General features: G+C 37.4%; 1 protein-coding gene across 39 annotated transcripts in view; it reads left to right on the top strand.

Annotated features, from left to right (window-relative positions):
- Window positions 1–22,802, top strand: part of Nrxn3 (neurexin 3) — a 1,553,154-nt gene that overhangs the window by 1,171,447 nt on the left and 358,905 nt on the right. The gene's annotated exons all lie outside the window — the stretch shown is intronic.

Here is a 22,802-nt window from a genome sequence, read left to right as displayed (position 1 = left end):
ACCTACACAATTTATACCATTCTGAGGATCAAATCCATGGCTTTATACATGTGTCATCAACAAGAGGACAGGGAGATTAACCAAGACACAACTAAAACATTAATCTGCCATAGAAGTCTTTCTGTCTGCCCCAGTAGGTTCATTTTCCCAAAGGAAAAGTGTAAATTTAAAGTAGTTTAACAAGGAAAATTTTCCTCATGAAGTCCTGAATGAGACTGTACCATGACGAGGAAAAAAACATTATCTAGTATTCTTAAGGAACTTAAGTTATTTTCAAATCACAACATCAACTACTTCCCACGGCAGTTTAAGCAATTGATTAACTACCTTCCAATTGCTATGATTCATCTGACTTATTGCCAGAAACTTTTTTTCTTAGAGTCACCCCCCCCACTGACTTTGAACAAATGAGAAGATGAACGTGAGTGGAAATGGGGTATTTTCGTAACAATCCTCTTGTTAACCCTGTTGTCCAGTTGGTGGGATGTTGGGTATAAAGAGGGAAGAACAGAGAAAAGTAGTAGTTTTATACTGGGTGGGGGTGGACTCAACTCTCTGAGATAAAAGATAAAAATAAATCCTGTGTATTACTGAATCATGTGAGTGCCATGAAATAGTGGGCCCTGGACCAATACATTGCATTATAGCAGAGACAAGAAAGAGAAGAATTTTCTGAGTTTATTTATCTAGCCCCTTTGAAAAATACCCATGTGAACCATTGGGCTGAAAATGTGGGTACCACTGAGCTTGACCCTTTCATTGCCACATACTAGAGAGAATGATCTTCTGAAATATGATACTTACATCCTTCTCTTTTTTCATTTCTTTTCTTCCATTTCCTTTTAGCTTATATATATATTTTCTTCTCCTTCCTTCCTTAATTTTCACCTATTTCTCCAGGAATATGGCTGTGTCACCCAAGCTATCCACAGGCTTCTAAGTTCAAAAGATTCCCTGCCTCAGCCTCCTTTGTGACAGGGTTTACAGATGTGTATCACACCTGTGGCATAGCCCTTCTCATTTGAGTGACTCACTTTGATCTCTTTCCCTGATGAAGAAAATATCAGCAATAGTTTCTCTGGCTGCTTTTATAACAAAGTAATAGCCAGACTACAGTTTTGGACTTGTTTCCCCCTTTTCCTTAGATGATTGTGGTATGGTTTTTGTGAAAATAAATATTTTTTTATCAAATAGCAGAGACACCAGGAAGAAGCTGCTATCATTCATTTCCCATTTCAAATAAATATGTCCATATGAAGGGTATTGTGAATATAAGCATTGGATTATGGTGTCAGGAGCAAAAGTACATGAATGGATATGAACAATGATAGCTGTGAGAAGTAGTCAACAGGAAATCACCTGGTCTTGTTTTTGAAAACAGTTGTTGTTTTTTTATTACTTATTTTATTATTTTTTGAATTTTTTAAATTTAAATTAGAAACAAGCTTGCTTCTCATGTTGATCCCAGCTCCTTATCCCTCCCCTCCTCCCCTGCACCCCACCAGCCTCCTCAGACTCCCACCCAATCACCACTCCATTCCCCAGGGAGGATGAAGCCCTCCATGGAGGATCCCCATAGTCTGTCATTTCATCCAGGGCCTAGGCCCTCTCCCAAGAGTCCAGGCTGCGAGAGCATCTTTCATTGTGAGATGGGCACCCAAAGTCCATGTGTATGCCAGGGATAAATACTGATCTACTACCTAAGGCCCCATAGATTGCCTAGGACTCCTCACTGACACCCATATTCAGGGGGTCTAGATCAATCCATGCTGGCCTCTCAGCCATCAGTCTGGGGTCCAAGAGCCCCCCCCTTGTTCAGGTCAGCTGTTTCTGTGGGCTAAACCAGCCCAGTCTTGACCCCTTTAGTCATCAGTCCTCCCTCTCTGTTACTGGATTCCAGACGTTCAATTCAGTGTTTAGCTGTGGGTGTCTGCCTCTACTTCCATCAGTCACTGGGTGAAGGTTCTGTTTCCCAGATACTCCGGAAGTGGGATTGTAGGCTGGTGCACCCCTCATCTATGTCTAAAATCTATATATGAGAGAGTACATACTATGTTTGTCTTTTGTGACTGGGTTACCTCACTCAGAATGGTTTCTTCTAGTGCCGTCCATTTACCTGCAAATTTCAAGATTATATTGTTTATTTTTTTCAATGAATAGTACTCCATTGTGTAAATTTACCACGGTTTCTCTATCCACTTTTCAGTTGAGGGGCATCTAGGCTGCTTCCAGGTTCTGGTTATTACAAATAATGCTGCTGTGAATATAGTAGAACAGATGTCCTTGTTGTATGAATGTGCATCTTTTTGGTATATACCTAAGAGTGGAATGGCTTGGTCTTTTTGTAGACTGATTCCCATTTTCCTGAGGAATCTCCATACTGATTTCCAAAGTGGCTGTATGAGTTGGCACTCCCACCAGCAGTAGAGGAGTGTTCCCCTTTCTCCACATCTTCTCCAGCATAAACTGTCATTGGTGTTTTTGATTTTAGCCATTCTGACAGGAGTAAGATGGTATCTCAGAGTTGTTTTGATTTGCATTTCCCTGATGGCTATGGATGTTGAGCACTTTCTTAAGTGTCTCTCAGCCATTTTAGACTCCTCTAGTGAGAATTCTCTATTTAGTTCTGTACTCCACCTTTTAATTGATCCTTTGGTGTTTTTGAAACTTGCTTCTTGACTTCTTTGTAAATTTTGGAGATCAGCCCTCTGTAAGATATAGGATTAATGAATATCTTTTCCCATTCTGTGGGCTGCTGTTTTGTCTTGTTGACTGTGTCCTTTGCCTTACAGAAGCCTCTCAGTTTCAGAAGGTCTCATTTATTAATTGTTATCTCAGTGTCTATGCCACTGGAATTATGTTTAGAAAGCAGTCTCCAGTACCAATTTGTTCAAGGATACCTCCCACTTTCTCCTCTGAGAGTTCCCCTCTGGCTAGATTTACGTTGAGGTTTTGATCCATTTGGACTTAAGTTTGCTACATGGAGATAGACATGAATCTATCTGTAGTCTTCTACATGCCAGCATCCAGTTATGCCAGCACCATTTGCTGAAGATGCTTTCTTTTTCTAATTATATAATTTTAGCTTCTTTGTCAAAGATCAGGTGTTCATACATGTATTGGTTAATATTGGATGTGAGGGTGATCTGGCTTCGATATCTATCACCCCATTAATCACCAGGGTTGGTTCGGCTGATCTGGCTGCCTAGGTGGGTCCTCCCTCACTGCTCCACTCGTGTTCCTCCTGAAGCTGCACTCAGTGGAAGAGGACAACCTTCCCTGAATAGAGGAGAACCTGTCTTCAGTCAAGGGTATGCGAGTAGCTGTGCTCCCCTGCTAGAACCTCTGAAAACAGTTGTTCTTAAAGAGCTACTTACCTTTCTCCACAATATTATTAGGTTCCTTCTCTGAGCCAGTCACTGTATGGATAGTTGGTATCATTGTGATATAAACATGGGGACACCACTTTCATGAACTGAATTCTCCTAGCAGATAGAAGAGAATAGAAGAGATGTAGTAATATTTATAGAAGTTATGAGATGGAAGATGAGTACCATGGATGAACAGAAGATTTTACCAGTGATTTTGAGTCTAAGGGAGGCCTCTCAACAGATCACCTGCACTTGAAAGACAAGAGGAAATCTTGCCGAAAAAGGTGAATGGTGCTAGGTGAACCAGTGAAAGGTTTGTAGAAGACAGGCAATGGAGAGCCTTTGGTAGATTTTTAGAGATTTTGATTTTATTCTAAAGCAAATGACAAGCACTAGAGAATGATACATATTAGAGTAGTGAGATGGGTGGGCAATATATGATAGATGAGAACACAGTTTTTGCTTCTAGTTTTAATGACCCATTTCCTTAAAGGTTCATTTCTGTTTTCACATTAGTAAAGTGGACTTTGTACCATGTATTGCTCCAGGAACTAAAAAAAATGAGTGAGATGGTGTTCCTTATTCTTTTCATTTTGCCTTTTTTTGTTCCTCTACTGGAGTTACATTTCAACTAAAAGAGGCAAAAGGAAATGTATAAAGTCCATGAAGGAATTGAAGAGTTTGCATGATAAAAAGTAACAAGGTAGAATGTTGGAGATGAAACTCTAAGGACTCTTTCATTTCAACCTGGAGTTTTGTTGCTACCTCCTATTGATCAAGAAATTTGCCCTTGTTTTTATTTCTTCCATTTCCATCTATTGATTTTCATTCCACTATGCTTACATGGTAAATGGCTTTTTAATAAAATACCTCAAGAACATGTTTTATTTCTTCAAACAGTGATGAACTTAGCCTTTTGAAAACATATTTATTTATTGTTGTGAGTACATATGTGTGCAGTGGTGTGTATGTGAGGGGGTGTGCTGTGAAGGGAGTCCATATGCTCTGTATCTGAAGAAGAGAGGACAACACTCTGGAGTTTATTTTTTCCTTCCATTCTTATGTGGACTCAGGGATCAAGCTCAGGTGGGTAGGTTTGAGTAGCAAGCACATTAGCACTGAGCCATCCCATATTTAACCTTTTTCTTTGTTTCTGGAGAGTAAGAACCTAAGCTTTCCCATGGCTATTATATTTATTCTCTTGAATTATTTCTGTTGTTCCTATAAAACCACACTAAAATAAAGAAAGTTGCTACAAAAACAGTAATCTCACTCAGATGTATTCTGACTAACATGCAGCTAATAGATTGTCTTGTGATTCTCACGAGTAGACAAATCTGCTCTCTTCCCATTTCCTCCTACTTTTCATATCTCCAAACATTAGAAAACTATATTTTATCCTTTAATACACCCACAGTAAATTCTCACATATAAGTAAGAATTTTACTTCGTGTTAAGAAGTTGTGTGGTGTTAAGAAGGCCCCTTTGAAGATATTTTTTCCTCCATTTTATTGTGGATAAAATGCTTGACAGATCTTCTGTGCACATTTTTTTTCACTGTAAGGTATTGACTTGTTCTCTATCACTGACATTTTACAACTGTCTATTTGTGACTAAAGTTCCATCTGTTGACTGAAACCATTGGTGCTATTGCTATTATGTTCATGTTAAACATCATACAAAATAGATTATGAGAAGCTGTTCCTTCCCCATGCCTCAGAACAATTTTAGCTGCTGCAACCCCACCATTTCTTTAGAGTTTTAAGGAAATAATAATTTACTTTTGGATGCTTATTATTTCAGAGGTCAAAGGCATATTTTTAATGGAAGATTTTATTCATGGGATTTCCTAGATAACAGATTATATACCAAAAATATCCTTAAAGATCATTTCCACAAGGAAAAATCTACCAGCTGTACTAGAGTATTTGTAGTGAAAACATGACTTTATATATGATACTATACAAAATGTCTTCTGATTTTTTCCTACTGGAGGTGTCAGCAAGTTGTCAAAAGTAAAAAAATAATGATTTAACCAAGTGAGATAAGATTATTATAAATGAACATGTCTGTTATTCTAAAATTCAGATTTTTTCATCTATTCTTTCTTTCTTAGACTGAGTTCTTGGGGAAATATCCAGAAAAGACCTACAAGAGACCTAAACATAATCAATTTCTAAACTCTTTAGAAACATGTCTAGTTTGAAATTTTATTCTTTTTGGAGGATTCATTCTATCATTGGACAGTTCTAGAAAAATTCCTTTACTCATTTCATTGACGATCTTGAACACAGAAATATTCAGCCATTGGTTCGGGTTTCCAATGCTCTGTGCAATTTCTCTCACCCCTCTTATATGTATCCAGAACTAATCACCTCTTTTCTTCTTCATACAAGTTTGTATCTTTCTGCATTCTTTCTACCTCCTGCTCTTGTCTGTTTTTCTATGTCTTGTTCTAGGTTATTAGTAGAGACACTTGGAGAGCCAATCTGCCATCTCCAAATAGAGGCAGAGAAAGAACTAATTCCAATGATGTGTTTCCCAGGAGACTGAGCAGTCTTGTCTCTGTCCTGCAGACAATCCTTCTCACACCTCCATCCTTGCACTCTCCACTTTAGAAACACTGCTTGGTTATTGTTCACAAGCATCCCAAGGATTCATTGACTTCCATTTTTGCCATTATTATCTCTGATGAGAGCCCCCTTTCTTCAGGAAGTGTATAACTTATTTTCCTGGCACTCAGGTTATATTGTGATATTGCTTACATCATGACCCTCTCCTTATCATGCCTGGTTAGCACTTAAAACTTCCAAATACCATACTGATTTGAGTGTTACCCTGCATTCCTATTAAGTACTATATTAATAATAGGACTATACTATGTTTTATGAATTCTTACTAGGACTCAGAAAAGTACCTAATATTTAGCTGGAGCTTATTAAAATCTTTGTGGTAATTCTTCAGACAAACAGGTGAGGTGCAGGCAAAGGACACAGAATAACATTTTAACACTTCACACACTCCAGATTCTTTTGTTAATAGTGAATCCAGATAGCATTTGAGTTTTCAGACACTGACAAACAAGATCTTTATTTATCAAGTGTATATGTACACAATTGTCCATACATAGCTACATATGCATATATATTCACAAATCTATAGACATATACATGTAGACATATGCCTACATATGAGACATATGAGTTGAAGATTGGCCTAAAAGCTGTTTACCTTACGGTACCTGAAAATGACAAAAGTGCAAGCAGAGAAAGAATGTAAGCCTGCAAAGACTGCTCACCATGCATGAATTTCCAAGGATACAGTTGTTCTTAATGGCCACAGCTAGTGTATGAAACAAGCACTTTATTGAGGGGGTAAAAGGAGTTTCTAGTGAGACTATAAATTCTTCCCCAGAACAAATGATAACTGAGCCCAGGAGCCCTTTTGTCCTGGGGTGAGGGGCATAAATTCCCTGAACTTGAAGAATCATTCTGCATTCATCATGGCCAGCTCCTACATCATTCATGAATGTCATAAGAGTCTGAAGAATCAGCACTTCAGAGTGAAGGTGATTAATAGACAGATCTGTAGACGCACTTATGTTTCTGTATTTCCATGTAGTGGAAATTGTAGGATTTGAAAAAAACAAAAGGCAAATTCCCAAATACAACTTTTTGTATGGTGTGCCAAAAGCCTTTTTTCATCTGAGATGTTTCAGTGGTTAATGCAGGAATTGCTTAAGAATTTTCACTTGCCCTGCCTTCACTTTCTGAGGGCCAATGAATAAGGACAGGGCTCCTTTATATATAAGGCATTGTCCCATGTATTCAAGTACAAAGACTTGAATTATCCTGTGCCCAATAAAGTGTCTTCACAGCAAATGAACAGAAGATGTACTGGCCTAGTGGAGATATGTCATCTTCTTTCTGTCCTTATTATACACAGATTGTTATCATATATACATATTCTCCTCATCTATCAGCCCCTCCTGCTGTGTGTATTTTTCGTTGACTATCCTCCTCAAAGAAAGTTCTCTATAATGATTTTTACTACCCAAGCTATATCACTAAGGAACAAAGTAGAAATTAACACACACACACACAAACACATACACAGACTCCTGAACTGCTTTAGTGTGTGTGTGTGTGTGTGTGTGGGTGGGAGGGTGTGTGTGTGTGTGTGTAGTTGAGGTTATCATAGGCTTGAGGCTGGATCAGAGGGAACAGAAGACAATTATAGATCACAGCATACATTTTCAGTTAGACAAAAGGAATACATTGGGATTTGTTAAGCAGCAAAGTGAGTAACAGAGTATCAGTATATTGTCTATTACACAGCTGCTCCTTAGTCTAAATGGAAATGGATTAAAAAATATACCCTTGATATAAAAGATACATAGAGTGTATGTATATACATATAATTGCATTGCATGATTATTGCAATAGGACTTGTAAATTGGTAATTGAATATGTTAAAATCAAAGAAAATCAATGAGATTTCCTTAAGCCTGCCTTCTTGAGATACTATTGTGATTACAGAGTTCCAAGAGGCAGGGCAGAAAAGTTCTCATTTTCTTCTGACAGTCATCAAATGTGACTGTTTCTGATGGTTATCACTTATGAGTGTGGATGGATTCTGCAACCATACAGGGCCTCTGTATTTGTATGCGTAACTGAAGGCAAAAGTGGTGACTTCACGGATTCTCTTTTCATTTCTACCATGCATGATTTGCTGTGCCATGTCCAGGCCTTGATCAGTATGGGGCACTCCAAGAGACATATGACAAATCTACATACCCAGAAACTGCGGTCCAGCTGGATCAGTAGTAAAGTCTGTAACTAATAGTGATGGGCTTATTTTTGTAATGTAGTTAGAATCCAAAATCCCAAGAAGGTTAATGCTGGATAAAATGAATTTTAGGAAACCATGGACAACTTACTGAGAGCTTACCTCAAACTAAAAGCTGAACTAGGGTTGGATTTCAGAGGCAATATTTTTGCCTGGCACACTGAATACACTGGGCTCAATATCAACTAGTGTAAAGGCAAACAAATTAATAAGGTATGATCTATGACTGGCTTTTCTCCTAGTGCAGATAACATGTCTTTGTGAACCAGTGTTGTCCCTGGTTCCTTCCTTCAAAAGGTTATTACCTTAGGAGGAATATTTGCTTTAACGTAAAATCATGTGCATCCATTGAAGGAAGGAATTTAACAGGTAGCTTATGGAATGTGGATCATCACTGGTAATGACAAGAGGACTGATCTCCTAGCCAACAAGTTCACCTCATACAAAAAAGTCACACCAGGTCCCCACTGCTTCCATCGCTGGTAGGCTCTTAAAGCTTGAACTTTGCCCCACAAGAATGATCTTCACTCATCAGCCAAGCTTCCTGGGGAAGTGAGAGGGCTCACTACCCTGCCAGTCACTGTGCTATACCTTTAACAGTATCTGCTTTGTTCTTACTACTGGTTTAGGTGAAATTTAAAGGAGCCAAGTGGATCTCTGTTCTACTTAATATGCATGGTAGTAGCCTGAGTGAGAGGAATTGGGGACAGCAAGAGAGGGAATAAATCCTCAAGAGTCATGTGTATGTGCTGTCTGGTAAGCAGACCCAGTGTTCATGCAGGGGCTGCAGATTCAATGTCATTGCCTTGGAGAATCTTCCAGTGCCCAATAAAACCTGCCACCTGTGCTGCACAATGTGAAGCAAAAGCTGAGGCAGAGAGATAAGGACAGCCAGGATATGTGGCTGAATAAACAACTTTCAATTTCCTTTCTTACGGGATGGAAAAGTATCACACCATTTTATAAAATGGACCCGCATCAAAAAACAGCCTACAACTCAAGCACACACAAGTTGTGTCAGAGTCTTTTCACAAGAATGACTCAATCAAAAGACCTAATCTAACACGGAGAAGCACTGTGTTAATTTAAATATGGCAGGTGCCATCTAAGTTTATTGCAAGAGCTAAAGACCAATTATCTTCTAGTTTTCCATAAAATTGCCTTTTCTAAAAAGAGACTGGTGTGTCTGAATATATCCATCATAACAAATCTTCAAACCTTGATGGAAGTGACTGCTGTTTATTTGTGGCATGTCATATCGTTAGTGTTGAATCAATGCTAAAGTTATCATAGTAGCACTAAGATGAGTGGCGGGAAATGAATTTTTATAGACTTGCAATGTGGCTTCATGAATAAAAGCAAAAGGTCATGAGCAGGTGTCAAAAGTGTTCCACTCCAGGGCCTTATAGATTAAAGTCTTTAAAAGTGAATATTTTTCAGCTATTTGTTAGTTACATTTCTAGTCACAGTGGCAAAGTACATGATAGAAACAACTTGAAGGAAGAAGGATATACTGGGACTCACAAGTTTCTCTTCTTTCTGTCTTCTACATTGTAGACAACATTTTATTCCTCACACCTGTTTTCCACTGACCAATGTGGCCATATGCTAACTTTTAAAATACTAAAATTTTCCTGTTAAAAATTTGATAGTGGAGGGCAGCACATTTTCTAAAATTTTTCTTGGCAGACTTACCTTAAAGAATGACTTAGTTCATAGTTTCCTATTGTCCCTCACTATTACTGTCACGTGACTTTCACCCTATGTAAATGGTCTATGCCTTTACAACTTGTAGTTTACTTTAAGTAGATTTTCTTTGGTTTCCTTGTTGATTCTGTCAAGATACTTTATTGATTAATTTTATTATATCTGTTTTTATAAAAATTTCTTGTCATGGTAAGCTGTTGATTGTTTTTCATTATAGTGAAGAATATATAACAAAAGTTTGCCATTTTAGCTATATTTAAGTGTCCCATTCCATGAAACTAACTATAATGGTATAATCCTCCAAGAAATTCTCCAGCATCACAAACTGTAATTCTTCACACAATAAACCATTATTCCCCAGGCCAAAAACATCACTACTCTCCTTTCTGTATCATTGACTTGAATATTCTAGGCAATTTATATGATTTGTGCCTGGCTTATTTCACGTAGCTTATTTCACTTATTGCAGTTTCATCAAGACTCACCCGAATGCTACCATGTGTCACAGTTGCATTTCTTTTAAAGCTGTGTCTGTAGATGATTTTTTTATCCATCAGTAGGAACTTGGTTTTTTAAAATACCTTCTCAATATTGTGAGTAATGTTATTATGGACAAAGGCATACAAATATGTAGTTTGATCACTGTTTTTGGTTCATTCCAGCATACAGATAGATGTGGCTAAAGAGACCACATAATAGCATAATAGTGTGTGAGTGAGTGAGTGTTTGTGTGTGTGGGGGGTGTTTAAGACCACCATTCATTTTTTCACAGTGGCTACAGCACTGTAAATTCTCACTAATGATACTAAAGTTTCCTCTATATCCTTGCCAGTATTCATAAAGGAATATTTCAGGGTAGGTTTGATCTGCATGTCAATATCAACTTGCACATGAAATGTCTTATAATTCCTTTATTGTCCTACTGCTTACCCTAGTATTTTTCATTCATTGACATTGCTGGAGATTAAACCAGGGCCTTGCACATGCTGAAGAAGTACTACCACAGGGTGCTATCTTCAACCCTTTCCATGTTCTAAGTGGAAACTTATCATGTTCCTTTTCAGTATTTACAGCTTTTTTGTTGCTTTATTATTTTAGTAAGAGCATCTAAATGATGTCTGATAATACTGCACTAATGAACACTTCTGTTTTCCTGATTTCACTGTCAAAGGCTACATGTTTTATTGCTTGGTGTGGTGTTAGTTATTTTGATAGTTACTATTGTATTGAAAACACTTTGCTTCGTTCCTGTTTTAATTAAAATTCGAGAAGGAATGACTCTAGGATTTTGTTAAATCCTAGATAAAATTATATTATAATTCTACTTTAATTAGGTAAAATACTAAATTATAGTGAGTAGCTACCTATAATGTTATAATATAGTACTTATAGTCCTGGAATAAAATCTTAATGCACCCTTGATTTAATTGCAAAATTCATAAGAGAAATTATCTAAGTTTTTGGTTTATTCATTGTATGTTTATAATTTATTGGCATATGTGTGTTAAGTACAGGGGACCAGGAGAAGGGATTAAGACATTTTAAGTGGGGAAGGCAAATGCAAGCATAGTGGAATACATGTAACATGCAAGCAGAGGATGACCTGATTAAAAGGAATGGACAAAGGAGGACATGGTGGTTGTGGGGAGGCAACAGAAGAGAGAATGAAAAAGAACTATTTTTTTTTTTGGTTTTTCGAGACAGGGTTTCTCTGTGGCTTTGGAGGCTGTCCTGGAACTAGCTCTTGTAGATCAGGCTGGCCTCGAACTCACAGAGATCCGCCTGCCTCTGCCTCCCGAGTGCTGGGATTAAAGGTGTGCGCCACCAACGCCCGGCCAAAAAAGAACTATTAAAATACTGTAATGCATCCCATTACTTTGTCCAGTAAATGAAAAAAAATTAATTTAAGAGAGAAGGAACTAGCATATTGACTATTTTCGTGGATTAGTTCACGTGAGCCACTAAAGCAAAGTGATCAAAACTGATTATCTTTGTAAGCAACAGAAATTTTTATGTTACAAGCCTGGTACCCAAGAAGTTCCCAGTCAAAGCACATAGGGTGACTGTCATGTGAAGATCTACATCCTCACAGATGACATCTGCTCCTCAGTCTCATATGTCCACCATAAACACTAACTATAAAATCCATAAGTATTTGTCACAAGAGTATGCCCAGAACACCAAGTGTCCTGTTATGAACCGCTGAAGCTTCTGTGGTTGCACACACATGTAAATCCCAGCCCTTGGTAAGTAGCAGAAAAGACAATCTAGAATTGAAGCTCACGTGGGCCATATAGTGAGTGTGAGCAAGCCTGGGATGCCTGCAGTTCTGTCTTAACAAGCAAGCAAGCAAACTTTTTTTTCAATTTCTAAAGAAAAGAAGCTTATCTTTTGACCTCTTCTTGATTTTATTTTTTAATAAATTTTTATTAAAATTAAAAACAATCTTATTTTATATGCCAATCCCAGTTCCCTCTTCCTCCTGTCTTCCCATGCCTTCACCAGCCCTCCAATTTTACTCCCTATCAATTCCCCAGGGAGGATGAGGCATCCCATGAAGGATCACCCAAGTCTGATACATCATCTGGGGCAGGACCTAGGCCCTCCCCCATGTATCTAGGCTGGGAGAGTATCCCTCTATGGGGGAATTGGCTACCAAAGCCCAACCACACACTAGGGATAAATACTGGTTTCACTGCCAGAGGCCCCACAGACTACCCAGGTCTCCTAGTGGGCACTCATGTTCAGGGGATCTGGGTTGGTCTTATGCTGGTTTCCCAGCTATTAGACTGGGGTCCGTGAGCTTCTGCTTGTTCAGGTCAGTTGTTTCTGTGGGTTTCCCCAGCATGGCCTTAACCTCTTTGCTCATCACTACCCCCCCCCTACAACTGGATTCCAGGAGTTCAACTCAGTGTTTAGCTGTGGTCTTTGCTTCTGCTTCCATCAACTAGTGGGTGGCATTTAAGGTAGTCCTCAATCTCAATATAGGGGAAGGACATTTTAGGTAGCCTTTCCACTGTTCCTTAGATTATTAGCTGGGGTCATCCGTATGGGTCCCTGGACATTTCTCTAGGGCCAGATTTCTTTTAAACATATATTGGCTCCCTCAAAAAACTTAATGAGCATTTTCTTCTCTTGGGGTCACTCCTGAGCTGTCGATAAAGTCATTCATTGTCAATTCATTTCACCAGAACCAGTTGTTCCTCTACTTCTCAATTCCTGTGAGAGTCGTCAGGGATTATTATGTATCACTGCATTTTTTTTTAAGTTTCAGTAAGGACTCTTGATTCTGACATGTGTAGAGTACAGTATTTTAAAGCTGACAATTTTCATAAGAATCACAATGGTTTTGAGAAAAACAATAACTTGCATATAGAGGGACTTCTTGTTCCTAAGCGAAAACAGAAGTTTGGGTCAGATACGAGGATAAGAGGGGTGTAGGTTCATGTGAGTTGTTCCTGATAGAATGACTATATTAAATTATTTCATTGTTGTTGACTCTATGTTGTGTGCTTGTGTATATGTAATATGTTGTGTGTATTCCTGTAGGTGGGCACATATATGGGTACATATGTATATGTTTACATGGAAGTCAGAAGTGATTATTCGGCATCTTTCTCTCTCACCTTTAATCTTGGAGAAGCAAGGTTCCCCACTGACCCTGAAACTCATCAATTGGACTGGACTGGCTAGACAACAAGTCTCAGGATCACCCTATCTCTATTTCTCTAGTGTTTAGAGACATGTACGATAATACCTAGTTTTTATGTGCATTCTGAAAATCTGAACACAGGTCTTTATATTTTCACAGTAAGCACTTGGCATAGCCAGCCTTCTCAGTGTTCTACTGTAACCTCTATTACAACTCATTAAGACTATTAGGTAGGAAAATATTTCATACCTGTATAGAATATATTATCAATATAACTATTTCCCATATTTCCTCTAACACCAATCCTGCCCTAACCTGTCCCTACCCCAACTTATTTTCCAAGTTTTTTTTCCGATATATATACTGCATCCAATTAATGTTGCCTAAATGTGCCCAGGTATGGGACCATCCAGTGATTCATGATAAAACAACCAATGGCCATATACCCAAAGAAAAATGTCTATCCCTTCCACAGCATCAATCATCAGTATCTTCTCAGCTAAGGCAGCAACCTCATGAACTCCTATCACCTTTTCAGTCATGTAGAAACTAAGACATGGTGAAGGTAAATGAGTGTTATGTAGTAAGGAGTATAGTTTACATGCCTTCCTCCTTCCTAACTCTGAGGTGGGTCCTATAGCTAAAGTACTTGTTCTATACAGCTCAGAGCCATTACCCTTCAAAAATGTTAGACAACTCTTTCAGGAAATCATGGCCCTAGACAGTGTGAAGTCCATATAAATCAAGCATTAAATCAAAGCTATTGCTTTTTTGTCTGTATTTCCCTTGCAGAGAATAGTCAACTCTTAGAAATCCCTTGATTGTTGTCAGGAAAGGCATTTCGAAGCCTTCGCATAAATGAAGAAATGGAGGAAAACAAGTTGAAACTTCCCCCTTTCTTCTAACTAGAGCCCTAGAGATGATATCAGAAGCCACGTGTTCTGAACAAAATAATGCTGCAGAAAAGGCTGATGAGTAATTTCCAGACGATCATTTTTGCTTTTCATCTCATTCATTTGTATTTCTCTAACAGATGTGTACATATGGTCATTGTTGTTATCTAGTGCTCTATGAAATAAAATAAAGATCCCATACATACCCCTATGAAGTTAAATCTGAGCTACATTTTCATTACGATTTTTTTCCAACAAAAACAATTTGTCATGTGATTTATGAACTAAAGGGTAAAAGGAAATAATTTGACACAAAATGGGTGTGATTTTATTATCTGAGCCTGCCAAAAATTCACTGAAGAAAAATCATTCAAATATGTGTGTGGGTAGTTTTCTTTTATAAATTGAAAGCTGTGTGCTACTAGATCATACGTACTGTTTTGAACCCTAATTGATGAGTATTTATAAAATATTTCCATGTTGAGATGAAGTGACAAATAGTTGAACTGGATGACTGGGTGGCATCTTCTTCTTTATTTGCAGTTCTTCTCCATGCCTGAAGATGCATGCAAAGAGGTGGACCAGGATTCGTTGATTAAGTCATTTATTTTCCAAGCACTCACAGTTGTTGACCAGGAGATAAATTAAGCACCCCATTCCCAGCTTCCTGAAACTCATAGTATGGAAGGACTCTGGATTTTCATTTCATTTGATCATAAAACTTAATATTTATTTTATTAAACCCACATAATGTGCAATTTCCTAGACCTACTTTGTTTTCCTAAGTAAGAAACCAGTACAGTTATGAAAGTTAAATTATGTCAGCTGCAGGATAATCTCTGGTATGAACCTAGTGATGGGGGCTGACCTGTAGAATTGACAACTTTATGAGGGTTGTATAATTTCTCCTTGGTCTATTACAGAGTGACTTGTCTCATCAATAAAACTGAGACAGTAACTGTTAGGAACTGAATTGTGTTTTCACAAATTCATGCCAAGACATCCTTTGGTATCCATGGTGACTGGTCCAAGAATCCCCACAGATAGCAAAAATCTATGTTTAGAGATAGAGTCTTTGAATATGTAAATGTAATAAATTGAGTTTACAAGAGTAACTCCTAATCCTGTATATCTAGTATCTTCACAACAAGAGATTAGGACAAATGACTACAGTGCCCATCTGTTGTCACTCATGTGTTAGCACATGCAAACAGTGAGGATGGGATAGCTATCTACAAGCAACAGAGACAGGCTTCTGGTCTCAAAAAGTGAAATAAAATAAATTTCAGATGTTTGAGTTACCCATGCCAGCTGTGATGTCTCCCTGTAAATACAGCAGTAATTTCTCCTCTCTACAGGTTTAGAATACTATATTACATGCTGGGAATCATTCATTCAAAGAACTGATATGGGCATTAATTCCACTGTTAGCATTAGTACTGTCATTAGTGTTGTCAAGTACTGCCCAAGAGTTTGCAGAAAATAAAAAGAGTTGCCCAATAAGAAAAATAGGGGCCTAAGGAAAAGCCAGTTCCACTAGGAAGAACTTGAGAGTGCCACCAGATGTTTTGTTTCCAGATCAATTTAAATATCACTAAGCATCTCCTTTATCCTTAGCAGATTAGTCTGGAGTTGTATGAGAAAGATACCTGTCTTTTTATGCTTGTCTGAGACGACATTTCCAAAGTGCTATGTTTCAGGAAACATCATTATCCCCAGCACTTAGGAAGGGTGGGGTGTGTTGCCAGTGTTTTCCAGGGCCTGCTGAAACTGTGTATGCTTTTAGATAACTCAGACTTTGGGGGAAGTAAAGGTATACAAGGAGTCACACAGAAATAGATATGTCCATTGGTGGTTAAGTTTTAGAAGAAACAAGTGACTTCTTTACTTCAATTCTCCTTGGGAAATTCTCCACTGTTACCCGTTCCAACAATATTTGCAGAGGCAGGTTTAGCAGTTAACTAATCTTCAAGAAGAGTGGTCCTCTTTGATTTTATTTACTATTGTAACTAAATGATGCTGGACTTTCACAGAATAGCATTTTGTTAACTTGTTACTTGCCCGGCTTAAGGTGTTCTATGGCATTGGGTATACTACCCAAAGGCCTCATTAGGCAAGTGTGAGCTCCTATGTTGCTGAACAGATTCAAAACTATATTCAATCAGCACTGGTGCTGTTCACAGAAGCTCTTGTTACTGAAACATTAGAATATTGAATTGTGTGTAGGATTAATTTAGATTTAGTTTACATGGCTCTTCCTTCATGAAATAGAGGGAAATCATCCCATTTGGAGGAATCCCCTCCCCAAGTCTGCCTAAGCATTGCTTAAGAAATAGAGCCTGGCTCTCCCTGGGGTCATATTTCAGTCATAGGTATTACTTTTAGTTTTTCAAAATTAATAAGCAGCAAAGATACTTATTTCCTTGCCAAAGGGAAGTGATGTTCAAACAATGGATGGATTTTCTCTTTTAAGTTTAAGTGCTTTCTTTTTATTTTATCTAAGGTCACTTTAACATTGTTTCTGTTTTTACTTTATTTTTATGTTTTTCCTAGTGGGAAAAACAGATCAGGAAGCTATCCTTCTAATAAACCCACTATTGGTAACATCTCCATCAGTTACTCTGTTCTTCCCTGCCATTGTGATGCTGAGGTCTTGCGTGCAGATTTTCATCTGTCACTCATCCTTCCCTCCTCTTTATGTAGCAGTTGGTTTCTCAGGATTCCCTTGAGGCATGTGATCCTATGAGTGCAGGGACAGAAGGGGAGGTTGAAGAATAGCAAGATGTAACTGTATTCTCATTCCACCACTTAGCACCACATCGCATTATTGAATCTCTGAATTTTCATCATTTCCATAAAAACTAGAAGAGTAACAGAAGTTGTTTTCATTAAAACTTGAGGGAGTGCTGAGCTAAGACAAATCAAAAGAAACATTCCCAGAGAAGGCAATTTGAAAGCACACAGTGACACGGGTACGCATTCCCACCATTAGGAATAAATGTATGTGATACAGTGCTCCAAAGATACAGAAATAAAGAGAGAGGTTGAGAGGAAATGATAGGTCACTCTAAAAATGATTGAGAAGTTACTTCATTCAGGCATGGGTAACTGTGAGACATCCCAGGCTTTGTGCTTTCATTGACTAGATGAGGTTTAGGTCAGCTATAAGCCATAAGTCTTTCTATTTTACTTTTATTAGCTATATTTCATGTGATAAAAGATAGTTCTAATAGTAACAACTAAATCTACTGGTAGAATATATTTTGTGTCATTGATAGTTCATTTATTTTGCAATAGGGTTTGCCAGTTTTGTGAGAAGGATCACAACTGTGTCTCCACACTCTCCTTAATGGAGGACTGATCCAAAGAGAAACAGGGAAGTTACATCCCTGTTTTATAGGAATCTAGTCTATGTTCTCGGGCAGATCACTGCCATGTAGGACTATGTTCTCAGTGTTGAAAGAGGCCAGAATAGTAGTGGAATCCTATTTCTTACCCAACTTTGCATACCATAAGGTTTGTAAATTTGTACTTACTATACTAATTCATTTGTCTAATGCTATGCTAGTCTTTCAGTAATTTATCTATCTCTTGCTAAATTTAACACTCACAGGCTTCCCCTGGGTAGCATTTCCAAAAAGAATTTCCATTTCAAAAACAGTAAAAATTATTTCCTGGAAATATGGGTTGTATCTAAAATATGAAATAATACATTCAATTAACATAGTATCTGAAAACTTTTTAAAGCATGTTATCATCTATAATTATTTGATTGACAAAATTATAAATGAATCACAGATAGTCTATTATATTTTCTATCTCAATTGTTCTATATCCATATATACATGTAAATACACACACAGACACACACACACACACACAAAGTGACTCTTAAGCAAGTCCATAATACTTTTTTCTTGGTAATCATCCAAAAATTAATAGGTGAATTGGATTAGGGCTTAGAGACTACATTATAAAAACAGGGTCTTGGAGTTGCTAAGACCAATTATAGCTCTGATTATTATCTAAATGGTTCAAACAAGAAAAGAAAAACTTGAGTTTTCATCAACAACCAAATTCTGGTAAAATAAGAAAAAAAGTTCAACAATGTTTTCACAATAGTGGAAAGAATTGTGAACTAGGAAAAAATATCTTCTAGCTATCTTCTCTTTAAAATTCTAAATCTTCTGCTTAACCATGATTTACATGTCTATATCCAACTGTTTTCTAGAACTTCTTCCTGAGTCTGTGTCAGCCTGTTGGACTACTTTTCTTATGTCCCCTTCACTCCCTCGTGGTTTTGGCTGCTCAATTCCAGTTCTAAATGTCCCATCACTTCCATCTCAGTGTCTGACTCTCATTTTGAAACAATAACCTAAGTCCATTATTGTGGATTGTGGCTGAAACTGTGATGGATCAGAAGATCAGGCCTATCCTCTTAATCTCAGTTAGTGGTAACCATGCAGGATTTCATTCCTAAAATATTGTCTTGATGAGACCAGGCCGAGAAACCTCACACTGCTGCTTACAAATGCTGTGGTTTTAAATAAATGACACACATAGCCATTCTTAATTCAGTTCATATTTTTTCAATTTGTTTACTCAAAAGAATTAAGTTTGTAATGTTGTGATTGTTCACAAATGTAGACTGCTCTTGGCACCACCATACTGAGTCCAGTCAGAACCTATCCATCAGAAATCCAAGCTCAAGGCAGAAAACAAAAACTCTGGTATCATGGGGCTCATAAGTGAAGAACCTTAATGGATTCCAGCAGTGATCTTAGGGTTGCCTGTATATTCTCCAAACATTGATTTGTAATATAAATATAGCAAAATTATTTTTCAACTTGAAATTCTAAAGTGATGTAATTATGTCCCCTTTGGAGCACTAGACATTTTTTATTTAAAACAAACAGAAAGTTTGTATTTATTTCTAAAAACCATTCAAGATAGCAAAACTACAAAAGCTGGAAAAATGGCACTGTCAGTATAGAAAATTATGGCAATTAATTACCTTCATCTAGCAGAATTGTTAAACTGTGGGGCTATTTGGGAAGTTTGGTCATCCTTACTGCTAAACGTAATCCCAGGAACAGGTTTCTATAGTCTTTGTACCTTAGAAAATAAACCAGACACTGGGCACATTGTATCTCTTATACCTTTTCATCTACAAAGTTAGAATTATCTAAGATTATGCCATTGCAAATTCAGAACTAGAAAATAAATAAGAATAGCTTTGTAAAATTAGATGTTCTATCAATTTAACCTATCTGCTGATGTTAAAATGAGATTTTCTTCTCTGTTGATTTAAAAGATAGCACCATCATAACTTGTAAACATGATGTGTAAAAGGCTGTGTATTACCTTCTAACAGATACTTTATGTGGAACACAGAGAATTATTGGAGAGAGTAGTAGGTAAACAGAGAAGTAAAGAAAGTTTGTGAAGTTATCTGCTAACTGAAAGCCAGAATGCTATTTGCAAGCATGCCAACACTGGGGCAGTGGTTTTGGTTGTGCCTATTTCAGTCTTAGAAGACATGAAGTATGTAAGGCTAAATATGGAAAACTTTTGCTCCATTGTTGAATCACGTTCTGTAATTATATTACTATGTGATGAAAAGAGCTCTTGGGGGAAATTAAGAGTGGATCCCCTTGATTTAAGACAGACATTTGATCCTCTGCACATTCTTAAAACCATTGATAAATGAAGTGGAAGCCCCTGCAATTGCTGAGGCCCACCTAAAGATGCAAAAAAGGCTTTGCAAGTGATAAATCCCTGTGTCTTGCTCTGCGTTTTTGACATTATTTTTGTGCTGATAAAATTCTTCACTGGCCAAGTAGGAATAAACATCCATAGCAAATCTACTATGAATGTAGAACGGAAGTGGGTAAGATTTCATAAACTGGCATGAAATGTCACAAACTGATTTACATTTTGGGGGTAATTTTATACATTAATCACTGAGTAACCTTCAGTTTTCCAAATAAAGAATGAAGGGAGCAATGGTGACATTTGTGATCATCTTCAGAAGAGGACTTGTTTAAACTCCTCACAGATGGAGAGATATCAGGCATAAATTGTTTTTACCGAAATGTCTAATTTTAAGCAGCTCTGAGGGTGTTTGTGCATAGTAAGGAGCAAACATTGTTTTGCATATGGAATTAACATAAACTTTACATACCATAGTCCCAGTTTCTCTAGATGATTCTGGAGAGTCCCCTAAGGATTGAGAAACTCATAAAGGGACAAAAAAATTCTGTGTCGCTTGCAATATACATATGGAGCTAAAGGAAACAAGCTTCATAGGTGACCTTTCAAAAAGTAAAGTGGGTTTCCGCACATCTCAGAAGGCTTAGTGCTCCTACAAGAATTGCGTATGACATAAACTCCCAATTCTAACCCAAATGAGACTATTATTTCTAAGCCAGCTATGAAGTTTCTTGATTGTACTACCAGTGTAATTTATTCCAATATTTTCTATATATTAACTGTAACAATAGGAATGGATCACTGATTGAGATTTTTAGTAAATGCTAAATATTGAATGACTGATTGTATAATGTATACAAAACTAGTTATAAGCATCACAAGTTCACTGGGATTCACATGGAAAATCTAATGCCAATTGATATTTTGATATTGAGAAGTCTATCATATGAAACTACTCACTATTGGTAACTGTCATAAAGCACCTGCGGCATCTGCCCTAAGTTAGAATTAGATAAGAATTTCTTAAATAGACTTTAAAATATTTTAAAATGCCAAGATTTATTAGTTACATGACACCTGCCTGTGATAAATTGCCCCCACTAAAAACTGACATAAAAGAGAAATGGTATGTTTTCTCTCACATTTCCAGGATATAGTCCCTCAGTCAGTGAGATGCTGGTGGTAAAAATCTCAGATAACCGGTCCTATTCCATCAGCAGTCAGGAAGCTGGGGAGATCACTACTGGTGGTCACTCTAGTGTATAGTCCACGACCCCACCCCCCTGTGTTGTAGTTGTGTCTCTATGCTTAAATGAATCCAGTCTAGACATGCTCTCATGGACATGCCCAGAAGATTCTACTCATAGTTAATTAATAGATACCATCAAGTTGATAAATAGGACCAACCATCGCTAAATATTTTCTTCATTTTCTCTGTTGGTTTATAAGTAGCTTCATTGATGTATTCTTGGTAACCCCAAGATTAATACTGTAAAAATACAAGTAAATAGTAACAGCATAGATAAAGCTAGTTGCATACATCATTTGTATTAAAACGGCATTATCTTCAGATGGTTTTCTACATCTCCTATGTCTCCTTTCTGGATTTTAACTTATAAAACGAGTTGAGAACTATTATGCCAATATCAGATAAGTGTTATCTGATAAATATTGAGGGAGAATTTATTTATTCTTAAAAGACTTCACAAATAATTTCTGCCAATATATTTATAGCAATACAACAATGAAATAATATATACTTTGAGTCATCCAGCTAGATCATTTCTAGTCCAGAAACCCCAAATTTAAAATATGCAAAAATGTTCGAATGTTGTCAAGGTGCCACATTTGGGGAAATCACATTTGACATAGTGTGATAGGTCACAAGAGTCAAGATAAAGTCAAGCTACAATCTGCTGTCTAAAGTTATCTGCAGCTCTTGTTCATAAACTATAAGAAACACAAACAAATCTGATGTTTGAGTCCCAGACATAGAATATCTCAATTATATATATATATATATATGAATTTCCCAAATCTAAAAATTCTGAAAGGTAAATCACTACCATTTCCAGGCACCTCATAGAAAGATTGCCTCACCAGCATTGCTTCCTTTCACCAGGCCACATTTCCTTTCTGTGGATTGGGAAAGCTGCAGGCATTGCGGTGCAGTACCCCTGGTAAGGCTCCTGATGCCACTGATGAGAATTTTCCGATAGTGATAGCCAGAGGCGGAAACAGTGTTTCTACCTCATGCCTGTCCTAGCCAAATGGTAGGCGTATTCTACTACTGTAGAAGAGAGATAGATGTTTATTAACATATAACAAGGTTCATAACCCACTGTATCACACACACTCCACAGTTATGCAGCAGGAACTGAAGGTACTGAGTGTCTTTCTCTAACATCTGTTTTTGTTATTTATTCATTTCCGTTGCTAGCATCTTTAATTTGATGAGATGGATACCTTCCAATGTTTGGGAAGGCATCCCTGTTAGTAACTGAATACTGTCCAGTAGAAGAAGGCTCTCACCTAAAACCATCTCTTGCAATCTCAACAGTGTGCTGGAGCAGCCAATATGTAAGACAGTAGCCCTGATGTGCCCTTTCTCTTCGTCTT

Source organism: Mesocricetus auratus, unplaced genomic scaffold (genome assembly GCF_017639785.1).
Source record: "Mesocricetus auratus isolate SY011 unplaced genomic scaffold, BCM_Maur_2.0 Super-Scaffold_15014, whole genome shotgun sequence".
NCBI lineage: Eukaryota > Metazoa > Chordata > Mammalia > Rodentia > Cricetidae > Mesocricetus > Mesocricetus auratus.
The sequence above is the reverse complement of the archived record's forward strand: the minus strand, read 5'-3'. Positions and strand labels throughout refer to the sequence as shown.